Source organism: Gadus macrocephalus, chromosome 21 (assembly GCF_031168955.1).
Source record: "Gadus macrocephalus chromosome 21, ASM3116895v1".
NCBI lineage: Eukaryota > Metazoa > Chordata > Actinopteri > Gadiformes > Gadidae > Gadus > Gadus macrocephalus.
The window spans coordinates 17,578,873-17,592,504 of NC_082402.1; the positions used below are offsets into that span (position 1 = coordinate 17,578,873).

Here is a 13,632-nt window from a genome sequence, read left to right on the forward strand (position 1 = left end):
GAATTTTATTTGTGTTTGTGTTTTGTGTGATGGTTTTTTAAACCCGAAACAGAAAAACAAATATAGATACATTTATAGTTATAGGCAACACCAGAAGGCAGAACGCAGCAAAGAAAAAAGAGCCAACCACTTAAACCAGCAATACACTGTCTAATTATATTTAGCCTTAGTTATGGCCGCACTTGAACCGTATGGTGATTTTATTCGTGAACTATTTGACACTGGAAAGACACACGACGCGATCAGTACCGCTCTAAAGCAATCTGGTGCCCCGAAGTGCTCCGTTATGACGGTGAGGTGGTTCTGTGTGGAGCACAACCTTCGAAGAAGAAATCTAGTTTCCGATTTAGTTTCAGATCGTCCACTGGCAGTCGCCGGCTCCCACGGAAAACAATAAAGCTGGCCATTGTAGAATGCGAGAGACTCGATGGAACGTTTGAAACGTCTTTATATGTATTTTTTTTTAATCCGCAAGCCCTTTTCCCGGCATTCATTGCGGTTTTATCTAAATATCACGCAAACAAAACAAGCAACTGGATTATTCAGTTTTCCCGTTTGGATTTTAAAAACAGAAAAATACCGTTTATTTGTATATTCCTTTTGCCCTTTTTCGGCTTCAAAACCAAATCAGAAAAACCAAAAAACGACTGTTAATAGTTTTTTCTGATTTTGTTTTAAATCGGAATATTCAAAGAACGAACCATACACGGATTATTAACACATAGACTATTATTTACCGTATCCTCTAACTAACACACCTCCTACAGGGCTGCTCTCAGATCAGCCCGTCAGCTGATCTGAGAGCAGCCAGCCTGGACAAATTCCACATCCTGTAGAAGGAAATAATACTTTTTCTGCACGAGATGCAGGGATGGAAATGAAGTGTCACTTCACCCGCCACTGTGTCGGGTAATACTTTCCAGTCAGGTCCGATCAAATTTGCATATTTAAAGGTCCCATGACATGCTATTTTATGTATTCTTTAATATAGGTATTAGTGGGCAACTAACACAGTATTCAAAGACGTTCCCGAAATTCAGCCGTGGTGCAGAGTTACAGCCACTCCGAGCCAGTCGCACATTGAGCTTCCCCCAAATGCGCTGTTTTGGTGTCTGTAGCTATAATGCAAATGAGGAGGAGCGAGGCGGGTCAAGGAGGAGGGTGGGGGTGTGGCCCTGAGCAGCTTGCAGCCACGGTACCATGCGCTCTGTTTACAGTGGATGTATCGCAATGGCGAGGCGCACACAGCCTTTAGCCGTGTTCTGTAAATATTCTAGAACACACGGGAGTCCTGGAGCTCTATATCTAAATATTATCATATAGCCTACACAGATATCTATATCATATAATATATATTATAACGGCCAAAAGCTGTGTGAGCCGATATTATGAATCTCAAACGACCGCGTTGGGTTCTCCGACGTTCCTGCTTCTTCAACGTCCTCATCAATGTGAAGTAGACTGAACCGCGACAAGGAGGAGAAAGGGATCGTTGCCGGGCAGCGCTTAGGCACCTCCGCCTCCGGCGGTGGTCCCTCAGCGGGTTTCAAGCTGGAGACATTCGCCGCCAACAATCCCTTTCTCCTCCATGTCGTGGTTCATGTTCTTGAGGGAGTCAAAGCCAAAGTTCCTTCCCCCCAATTCATTCTCAACCTTGGCTGAGACAACCCCCAATACGAGTCACGTTGTAGAAATACCAGAGACGAGAGTCCGACAGAACGTTTATCCAAATAACAAGGAAGTGTACAACACTTGCGTTACAGTCCTGGAGCTCTATATCTAAATAATATCATATAATACATAGAAATCTATATCATTTAATACATATTATCACGGCCAAAAGCTGTGTGCGCCTCCAGACGATATAATGAATCACAAACGACTTTGTCGGGTTCTGCAACGTCTCTGGTTCTTCCACTTTCACATCAACCTGAAGTCGACTGAACCGCGCGCTGCCTGCTGCCGGCTGCCCGCTGCCGGGCGATGGTGCCTCGCGGCAACCGGCGGCATGACGCAGTTCATGTACTTCAGCCAGTCAAAGCCAAAGTTCCTTTCCCCCAATTCCTTCTCAACCATGGCTGAGATAACCCCCAATACGAGTCTCGTTGTAGAAATACCAGAGACGAGAGTCCGACGTGTTATGCGCCATAACGCCAAAAGCAGAACGGTTATCCAAATAATAAGGAAGTGTACAACACTTGCGTTACAGTCCTGGAGCTCTATATCTAAATAATATCATACAATACATAGAAATCTATATCATTTAATACATATTATCACGGCCAAAAGCTGTGTGCGCCTCCAGACGATATTATGAATCACAAACGACTTTGTCGGGTTCTGCGACGTCTCTGGTTCTTCCACTTTCACATCAACCTGAAGTCGACTGAACCGAGCGCTGCCTGCTGCCGGCTGCCCGCTGCCGGGCGATGGTGCCTCGCGGCAACCGGCGGCATGTCGCAGTTCATGTACTTCAGCCAGTCAAAGCCAAAGTTCCTTTCCCCCAATTCCTTCTCAACCATGGCTCAGATAACCCCCACAACAGTCTCGTTGTGGAAATACAACACTTGCGTTACAGTGTGTGTATTCACACACACACACACACATGCATGTGGCGCTCGCACGGTCGAGTCTCATTGGCGGGCCAACGTCTCTGGGCGGGCCAGGCAGAGTAAGGGGAGGAGCTGAGATTCCTGATGACGTCATGAATACAGACATTCCAAATCAGCACACTTTTTTTTCAAAGCCTCCGTTTTTTCAAAGGCGAGCAGAACAGCTAGTGCTCGTTTTACACCAAACGCAAGTTTTAGCCATTGGGGGACCATAGGCAGGCTAGGGGAACTCATATTTATGTTAGAAAACCTCATAAAGTGAGATTTTCATGTCATGGGACCTTTAATACATTCGCATTCGGCACTGCACAGTACCACAACCAACATCCGGCCCCCTTCTTCTTCCGGATGTTGACAGTCGCAGTTCAGCAAAAGAGGCGTAGGCCTCTTTTGCTGAACTGCGACTGCAACATCCGGGATAATATACTGGTAACAGGGCTCTCGCAATTCAACCCATGCACATGCTCACACGCCACACTTCGCATGCCGAGAGCGGTATTGCAGACATATAGAGATGTAGAACATTATAGCTCGCAACATATTGAGAGCTGTGAACTTAGTTCAAACTTTTGAACTATGAACTGAACTCGTTCATTTTAAAATGTGTGAACTATGAATTGAACTAGTCAAGTGAACTTTCCCAAAACGGGGCATGTGTCCATAAACCGTCTCACAGGGGGGCGTGGTCGGAGCGTAGTTCAGCAGGGCACAGGCTTGCCATTTGTGCTGGGGCCGCCCCTGCGTGTGGACGCCTGAAACCGACTGAAACCGTAAACCATGACGTCATCGCCCCACCCCTCGACCCTCTAGCCAATGACTGTTAAGCACGCGGAGTCTCAGAACTCACAACAACAAAGATGATGGCGGACTACAGGCTTGTAATCGTTCTGCAGCAGATCATGTCCCTTGTTGGGTTGCTAAGCCATTATTTATTGAGGCTGTTGACTGACTGCTTGTTTGTGTTGTTAGTGGTTCGGGGGGAAGCCTTTATGCGCATGCTCGCCTCTTCTTATTTATTTTTCTTCTGGATTTCTGTAGCAGAAGCAGCGCCCCTTATGGGCCTGGCATGTGTAGTACAGTGTTTCTACAGATCTACCCGGTTTCGCTTGACTCCGTCTTTACGGAGATACTCCGAAACCGGATAGATCGAAATCGGAACAGTTTCGCCCGTTTCGGCTTCGTGTGGACGGGGCCTCAGTTACCGTCGTGTTTTGTATTTATTTTTTTACCATTATTGTTTTTGTAGGGACAAACATTAACGAATTTCTCCTACAGGGGATCGATAAAGTTCTATCTATTGAACAGAAAGAAACACTTGGTCATACTTTACACCAGTGCTAATTTTGTCAGCTATTTTAGATTTAGTCTTAGTCTTTTGACAAAAATGTTTAGTAGATTTAGTCCCATTTCAGTCAGTTTTCCTTTGTAGTTTTAGTCTAGTTTTAGTCGACGAATAGTCCTTACATTTTAGTCAACTTTTAGTCATTACTTTTAGTCAAAATGTTTTCTCTTTTTAAACTAGTTCAGTTAGGCTAACCTTATATATATGGACACCTGCTAAGTTCCACTCAAATAGAGTACTAAAGTGAAAACGTTACGTTTTCCTTAAAATAAATCATTTCAAGAGGTGAAAATCACTACCAATCGAAACATGTCGCGGCGTTCATGCATTCCCCTGGGGTATTAAAAGGAAAAGTTCATAAACGTTAGTTTAGTTTAGTTTTTTTTTATATGAAGACAATCTATTCTCAATATTACTTACATCATTGGTAAAGCAAACTCACAAATCAATTCGCAAAAAAATGGTTCCTTTTCTGTAAAAGGTCCCTGTGGCATAGGATTTCCCCTTGTTTAATTTGGTTTGTGTAGGATCGAAAATCGGTTGCTATGGAAACGTGACGTCACACTTTAGCACTCTTGTCTGTTCAGCCTTCAAAACGATAGCTGGTAAATTGTGAAAAAAGCATTAAACTGTAATCAGAAAACGCGGTTATATGCTATAGACCCTATAGTATCTTGGGTATAAAGGCTGGGACGAATTTCAAAGTCCACCTTATGGACCGCGGCGATTCCCATTGAAATGAATGGCGCGGTGATTTTCTTCAAAACGAGAGCCGGTCAATTGTGAAAAATGAATTAAACTGTAATCAGACAACACGGTTATATGCTATAGACCCTAGAGTATCTGTGGAATAAAAGCTGGGAAGAATTTCGAATTATAAATATGTACAATGCAAAACGTTAGCTCATAGCTGAGTGGACTATACCTCCCGTTGCCTAGTCGTAGTTAAGGTCCGTCCTATTTACTGGAGGAGTGAAAAGTTGCATAACAACCTTACGGGAGGGTAATGATTGGATAATATCGTGCATTTTGGGTGCCATGCCGTAATTCCGACGCCTCTTTGTTCCGACGTCTCAATGGTCCGAAATATTTCCCATTAGATCGACATGCCACTATGCCGACGGTTCAATGTTCCGAAAACGGAACCCATTGGTCCGAAGGTCCGTTTGTCCGACTTTTCAAAAAGGAGGCGCATTACACCGGGATTCCACCGGACGCGTATGCGCCGCGGAACGGCTGCGCCGCGGAACGGCTGCGTCCTCTGCCCTGCGTCCATTCCTACCGGGCGCGTAACGGCAGCGTAGCGCTGCCTTGCGAGCCAGCCGTATTCACGCGAGATCACGAGATCACGCGATAATCCTAAACCTAATGTACTCACCTTCCACTCCCAAAACTATTGCAATTAAATGCCACGCTTTGTCCTTTCTGACATTTTCCCTATAAAAATTATGATTTGGTACATAAATGACTTCATGTTGCTGAACTTCCACAATGAGTCTCTCGTCGTCCATGTTGCCGACCCTCTGAGACCCTTTGATTGATTGACTGCTGACCTGGTGCCAACGGCCATGACGTAATGGATAATGGAATCTATTATAAATTATATGGTAAGAAGTGAACCTGGTAATACCATGGAAACAAACGGCTTTGTACCCAGTATTTAAGAAGATGTACCATGACACTAGAGGAAAACTTGTTGGTTACCTGGTTGTTACCAGGTAAGTAATTCCATAGTGGTAAATCGAATAAACCCTTTCTAAATGGGTGTAGCTATGAATAATAACTAAGAAATAGTATTTTATTGGAAAGCACTATGCTAATTTCTAGATAGTACATCATTAAATTTGGGCTGTTACCAACATAAACCTTGGATAATAGGTGTTTATAAGAATTGGTTGCCTAATTTCCTAGGAAGTACACAATATCGGAGTTATTACCAACCTAAATCAGTTACAAATACACGCTACTTAGTTGAGTTGATGGGTAATAGTGGAGGTTTTACTTAGTACTTCAGCTGTAATTCCTCTGTATTTACCTTCTAATTACACAGTAATACACTATAATTTACCGGATAATTCCTCTGTATTCACCTTCTTATTACCAGTGGTAATTACCCAGTAATACACTATGATTTACCATGTATTTACCGGGTAACTACCTCTGTATTTACCTTCTTATTACCAGTGGCAATTACCCAGTAATACACTATGATTTACCATGTATGTACCGGGTAAATACCTAGTAATTAGGGGACTGTAAAAGGAAGGGTTACCAACAAACAATACACACAAAATTGTTTAGATAAACGCAGAACTAAATAAGTAATCAAATCAAAAGAAAACAAACAATACACACGAGATAGTTTAGATAAACTCAGAAATAAAGAAGTAATCAAACCAAAAGAAAACAAATCATTCAAATAACTAGAACACACATCAACACTCATGCACACACGGATGGGGGGGAAACCCCGGCCAAAAGACACACTGGATGAGCACCCTTGGTAGAACTACTCGGGGGGGGGGGGGGGGGTGCGCCGCAGCGACAGGTGGCAGTAGGCACGAGGTGCCAGCCGGAGCAAAGCACGTGAAGTAAACAACGCGGCGTGCAGCAGCAGTGAAGCGGAGTAGCGTGGACAAAACAATATCAGTCAGCAAAGCAGCAGCGACCCCAATGAGCTGATTGCAGTTGGTCCTGTTTACGAAAACATGATGTTAGTGTGGCTACATAAACCAGAAATGCTACAGTTGTTTGCTATGCTAACACATACCTGTTTACGACCAAACACGGGCACACACACACACACACTCCCGTTCACACAGGAGGAGGGAGGGTTTACCTGAGACCACACTAGTGTTAGCCATCAGACAGCATCAACTACATTGCCGTGAAAGAAAATACTTAAAATAACTTGCTTACAAGAACTACACCACAGCTCGCACGAAAACCCTGAAGCAGCAACAAATAGTCGCCCTATCGGACCAGACCACCTTTTGGCCCGGAAGTGACGCGCAAGTGACAGGAGCGCAAAAAGAAAGAGGCAGGTGGAGGATGGCTGCTTTTATACCGCCCACATCATGACGGCCACTAGTGGTACTTAACCGTGACTAACATGGATAGCACCTCTATCCTGCTACACTAGGTTGTTGTCATGTTCGGTGTGAATGAAAACTATTTGGCCCAATGTTTCTTCCACAGACTTGCTAGTCTCTGAAATCCTGTCTCTCATCTCTTTTTCTTGGTGAACCTTTTCTTTGATGTGCAAGAAGTTTGTACAGGGTTCAAGTAGGGAGGGCCGGCCGTTGTCAAGCACGGTTGTCTTAAAGGTGTTGACTGTTGGTATATGCGCTTTCCCCAAGCAGACTTCTCCAAACAGCACCCATCCTAGGTCCAAGCGTTGGGCAAAGGGGGCATTGATGGGGCCATTGACTTGTTCCCTAACTTTGTGCACTCTTATTATGTCTCTAACAAGTAACAGGAGTATCTCAGCAGTTGGGTCAACCTCTGGGATGTGCTCTGCTACCTTGACAAGATGTGGATGATGACGAGCTGCCTTTGGGGTTGGGATTTCAGAGTGGTTGTCAAGTATGTCGTTGCACTCGATGAGTGGTGGGAGAGGGATCCTGGCCTTTCCGTCGAGTGACTCGACCACGACGTCTTCAGCCCTGCGCCCAGATGTTTCCACTACACCAGAGCATGTCTTCAGATAGTAAGAGTATGGTTTGCACTCAATGTTAAACAGCTCAAGAAGGCTGGACCTTCCTAGCGACCGGTTGCTTTGGTCATCTAGGATGAGGTAGGCCTTGATAGCTTTGTCTGGTTGATCTTTAGGATTTAGCTTCACAATACAGATCTTGGAACATGACCAGCCAACGTTTCCTGTGCCACAGACCTCTGTGCAGTTTGAGTTAACAACAGCTTTAATGGTGCTGCTCTCTTCCTCCTCCCCGCCGTTGTGTGGTGGAGTTGAAGGGGCCTTGACTTGACCAGGGTGGATGGCAGAGTCGTGATATCACACTCCAAACTTAACTGCATTCGAACGGTCCTTAGCAAGGTGAGGAGTTGAGCCACAGCACTTAAAGCAGATTCCTTTTTCTTTGAGAAAGGCCATTCTTTCCTCCAGCTTCATGGCTCTGAAGGCTTTGCAGCGTTTGAGAGGATGTGGCATGCCATGTATTGGACAGCTTTTGTTCAGGTCGCTGACTCCTTTGTTTATACTTAGGCTTGTTGGAGCGATGTCCGTCTTGTGGACTGAAAATTGGGTACTTGCCTTTGAAGAAGGTTTTTTCCGACTTTGCAGGCGAGCCACTAGTACTTAGGATAGCAAAGCTAGGATCATTCCTTTTACGAGCTTCGCTGCACACAAACTTGCTGAAGAACTCAAATGGTGGAAATCTTCCTCTATTTTCTTCCTTTTGTTTTGAACCAACCGAAATCCATTTTTCTTGAAGCCCATTGGGCAGTTTCCCAACTATGGGTTCAATGCCGCGTGCGGTATCCAGGTAGGAGAGAGCTGGGAGGTTCTCTAAAGGCGAAACTCTTGTCACACTTTAAAGACGTTGAGCTTTATTCAACTGCTCAGCATATCCTGTCATGGTGTGTTACACACTACATCATGTATTAGACTGCTCATCTAGGGTCCAATCCTGACTCCGATAGGAAGAGGTATATTCAGCTGTGACAGCATACCGCTGGAAGGAAGCAGCATCATTACCATGAAGACTCTGAAGGAAGGAGAAGCCCTGGGAAACAACGTCAGACAGAAGGACATGTTCTTCCTCCAAGCATTGATTGAATAAGACTCTGGGGTCTCATTTATAACCGTTGCGTACGCACAAAACGGGGCTGAAAGTTGCGTACGTGACTTTTCACGCCAAGGTTGTGATCTATAAAAAACCAACTTGGCGGGAAAATGTGCGCAGCCCTAAGCAAACTCTGACCCATGCGTACGCATGGTTTGGAGGAAAAGGAGAATTGGCGACACAGACGTGTGGTGGTGTGGTGGTGAACTGAAGTCAGACTGAAGAAATGTAGAGGGAGTAGAACGATTATGTTTTATCATCCCCCTTCCTAAATTGAATTTCAACCCGTATCATGTGTTAAATCATAGTAGGGCCTAATCAGAATAATTTTAGCCAACTGCGTTATTTCTCAGTTATAACTCCAGAAACATCTCCTTAGAATCTAAATTAAAATTAAAATTCTCTATGGGCCTATTTAATCCCGTCACTCCATACTGTCCAGTGGACAGTATGGAGTGACGGGATTAAAGAGGCCCACTGTCCACTCCTGCGATCCGGGAGTGGACAGTGTCCACTCCCGGATCGCAGGAGGAGGAGAGGACGGCGCGACTCCATGGAATAAAGCATCTGTCCAACATGTGTCAATAACATAATATTTTTATGTGACACGGTAAACACAGAATCAAAATCAAATGTCAATTAAATCCCAAGTGTGGAAAATCAAGCCACACGCTCATCACAATCGTTATATTATAGTCCGTTCCTCTTGATGCTTTTCAGGACAAATCAGGCATTCAAAAGGGGTTATATTCAAGAACATTTTACGTGGGTGATTACAAACTGATTAACCAAGCTGTTCTCGGTCAGTCTTATTACCGTAACCCTATAAATACAGCGGTGAGCCCAGTGCGTAATTCTGCACCATGGCACTGCTGGGACTGCTGGCACTGCTGGAGGACCATGCAAATGGCATGATTCGGAGGGAGAGGGTCTTCAGGGACCATAACGATTTATTGGCCCATGATGATGACTGGCTAATGAGCCGTTTTAGATTCCCTAGAGCTATGCTCTTGGATCTATGTGCTGAACTGGGTCCAGCATTGGAAAGGGCAACACGTAGGAACCACGCAATCCCGGTGCAGACGCAGGTCCTCACCACTTTGGCGTTCCTGGCAACCGGCTGTTTCCAACGGGAATTGGCAGACAGTTAAGTGTTTCATATAGCTGCATCTTACAACCTGCTTTCACATTTAAGCATAATTGTGCTAATTTTGTTTGTTTTCCACCCTGTAGATCCGGTATATCACAGCCATCCCTCAGAGCCCTAATGCCCAGCGTTTTGAATGGCATCATACATATGGGCAGTCGATACATAAGGTTTCCCTACACAGTGGAAGAACAGGCCGAGATTAAAAGGCAATTTGCAGCAATGTCCGATTTCCCAAACGTAATCGGCGCAATTGACTGCACTCATATTGCTATAAGGGCTCCATCTGAACATGAGTTCGCTTACGTCAACCGCAAGCACGTGCACACTATTAATGTTCAAGTTGTATGTGATGCCCATATGAACTTCACAAACATAGTGGCACGTTGGCCTGGTGCAACACATGATTCATTTATTCTGACGCACAGTAGTGTAGGGAACAGACTACAGGCAGGCGCGGGGCGGGATGGCTGGCTTCTAGGTGAGTTTTTTTTAAAGAGGAATGTAACATTGTGGTTCTTGACATAACTAATGATTTTCTGCATTGCAGGGGACAGTGGATACCCCCTGAGACGCTGGCTCCTCACCCCAGTTTTGAACGCGCAAAGCGCCGAGGAACAACGTTATAATGAGGTCCATGGCCGTGCTCGTTCAGTGGTGGAGCGCGCCATCGGCCTCCTGAAGTGCCGGTGGCGCGCTCTGGATGCGTCGGGGGGGAGGCTTTTATACCAGCCTGCCAAAGTGTGCCACATTATAAGGGCTTGCGGCGTGCTGCACAATTTGTCCCAGAGGAACGGCATCCCTCTCCCCCCCGACCTCCCTCCCCCCGAGCTTGACCCGGAGACCCAGCCCCCTCCGAGGCAAGTCGGATTTCAACAGGGTGCAAGAGTACGTGCGGATGTCATGCGGCGTTTATGAGATGAAGACGACTCAAGGTTCATTTTTTCAAAGCATCTTTTAATGTTGTGGCAATTTCGGTGATGACATGTCAAATCTGCCTCATCTCCTCAGTCAAGTTGTTGACTGCATCTATTGTTTCCCTGTGTAGCTGCAGAACTTCGTCTGTGAGGACCCGACCAGCGGACTGACGCTTGGTGCTGGGGGTTGGGGCAGCCGGATGACCTGCGGCCGAGGGCCCCTCGCCGGCATCATCTTCCTCCTCCCCACCGACCGCTGACTCTGGAGGACGCACAAGCAAAATAGCTTGCACTAGGCCTACATGATCGATAATAAATCTATAAAAAACAGAAATCAGCTTTACCTTGTTCTTCTGTGTTGTCAGTGTCCCCTTCCCTTTCGGACACGATGCCACTCACGCTTGCGGTGCCAATGATGGATGCAACTTGCCTGTCAATCGGGGTTAGGTCAGGAGTACTGGGTCCCCCTCCAGTTGCAGTCACGCTCTGGCGTTGCGAGGACAGCCTCTGCTTTGCACCCACCTGTAATTAACGATCTTCACTATACGACCAGTTACATTTGAGCAATTAATTATAAACGTGCTGTGCGTGAGGAAATAAAAATGTACCTTTATGTCGGACCACTTCTTTTTCAATTCGGGTACTGTCCGCTCCGTACCACTGACAGCGTTCACTGCCGCAGCAACATGTTGCCACTCATTCTTTTTTTTAATATTGGTGATCCCGATTCCGTGACCGCCGAACAAAATTTATTTTCGGGCCTCCACCTCACCCACAAGTGTCTCCACCTCAACCTCCGTGAAGTTTCTTTTTTTGGTTTTTCTCTGTCCTGCCATTGTCTCCAAGTTCCAACAAGACATAATACCGGCACCTGAGTCTGTTTTATATGCAGATCGCATTCATGAGGTCATTTGCATTGACCATTTATGGTTAAAAAGGGGCGTGTAGAGGGCAGAACGTGAAGCTGATTCAGCTGCGCACAATTGTAGTCAGTATGTGATTTATAAAGCAACGATTGCGTACAGGTGTGCGTACGCAGTGTTTTATAAATCCGAATATTTTTTGGCGCACGCAAAACTTGGCTTCTGGGCGTACGCACATTTTTAGTAACGATCCCACGCACAGTTTTATAAATGAGACCCCTGGTCTTTACAATCACTAATCCACGCCTCATGCAGCATCACCCCAGCCAGCATCTCCCCCTCCTACAATATCTGCTGCTCTGGCGTCTGAAGAGATAAGTGAGAAAACATCTACCTATTCTCTGAGACTTCTAGCACCATTTTCTCTCAGTGGAAGAGAAAAAGAAATCCCCCCTTTCATTGGTTGAGTCGATACAACCACACTAACCCCTTCCCCCCCCCCCCCCCCCCCCACCTTCACTCCACTAGCCCCTCCCAATCATCTAGGGCAGCAATTCCTAGATGATTCAACCCTTTAATTGATAACCGTTTTCCATCTCTTACCTCAGTATTTGACGATGAAACCTTCCCAAAGAAAGTATTTATGGTTATTGATACTTAATTACACATTCATTTAACACATTTATGCCATTAAAACCACATTTTTCTTATTGTTTGTTAAATAACATAAGTCAGAATAAGTTTGTGACCTGTGGTAAGTTTGAAATCTATTCAGTTTGTCTGCTGTATGCAATAGCCAATGAAAGGAAAAAGGCAGAAAGGATGGACCTGCCCACTTGGTTGGTTCGTAACCACCGACAGAAATTCTGAAGGAGTCGAGATTGAGCTAGTGCTGCTTAAAGGTCCATGGCATGAAATTCTCACTTTGTGAGGTTTTCTAACGTAAATATGAGTGCCCCTAGCCTGCCTATGTTCCCCCAGTCGCTAAAACTTGCGTTCGGTTTAAAACAAGCACTAGGTGTTCTGCTCTCCTTTGAAAAAACGGAGGCTCAAGCGCGCTGATTTGGAATGTGGTCCCATACGTCGTCATTCAGGATCTAAGCTCCTCCCCTTTCTCTGCCATGCCCGTCCAGAGGATTTGGCCCGCCAATGAGACACGACCGTGCGAGCACCACATGTGTGTGTGTGTGTGATTACACACACCGTAACGTAAGTGTTTGCTGTTGGTGTTATAGCGCATAACACGTTTTTTCTTTGACGTCTCTTGTATTTCCACAACAAAACTGTAGTTGGGGTTATCTCAGCCATGGTTGAGAAGGAATTGGGGGAATGGAACTTTGGCTTTGACAGACATTAACTGCGACATGCTGCCTGCCGCCGGTTGCCGCGAGGCACCACTGTCGGGAAGCACCACCGCCCGGCAGCAGGCAGTGGGAAGCAGGGGTTCAGTCTACTTCAGATTGATGAGGAAGTGGAAGAACCAGAGACGTCGGAGAACCCGAAGCAGTCGTTTGTGATTCATATCGTATGGAGCCGCACACAGCTTTTGGCCGTGATAATATGTATTATATGATATAGATATCTATGTATTATATGATATTGGGGCGACTCCTCCGGGGTCGCGCAGGGGATACTGGGAATTGGGGTTGTCAAGTTTGTCAACTTGTTTTGTTGTTAGGTTAAGTGAGGTTAACGGGTTTGGGGTCTTTATTGGTTGTGTGTTAATTGTGTGTACTTGCATTGTCCGTAGTCGTGCGGTGAATGGGGCACAGAACTGCACAATTGGTTGAACCTGGACTCCAGTCTCGTCCTCCAGGTGGAGGCGCTCCTGGACCTGGCCCCAGAGGACCAACGGGACCTCCGGGCCCTGATCCGGGCGTTGGAGAGGCATTTCGGGCAGCGGGCGGCCGTGAACCACAGCCGGGAGCTGCTAACTAGCCGCCACCGCC

General features: G+C 45.9%; 1 long non-coding RNA gene across 1 annotated transcript; it reads left to right on the top strand.

Annotated features, from left to right (window-relative positions):
• The first annotated feature begins 9,895 nt into the window (after positions 1–9,895).
• Positions 9,896–11,976, top strand: LOC132450132 (uncharacterized). Its single transcript, XR_009523798.1, has 3 exons — positions 9,896–10,384; positions 10,454–10,838; positions 10,952–11,976. It is a non-coding gene; the product is annotated as an uncharacterized LOC132450132 (long non-coding RNA).
• The last annotated feature ends 1,656 nt before the right edge of the window (positions 11,977–13,632 follow it).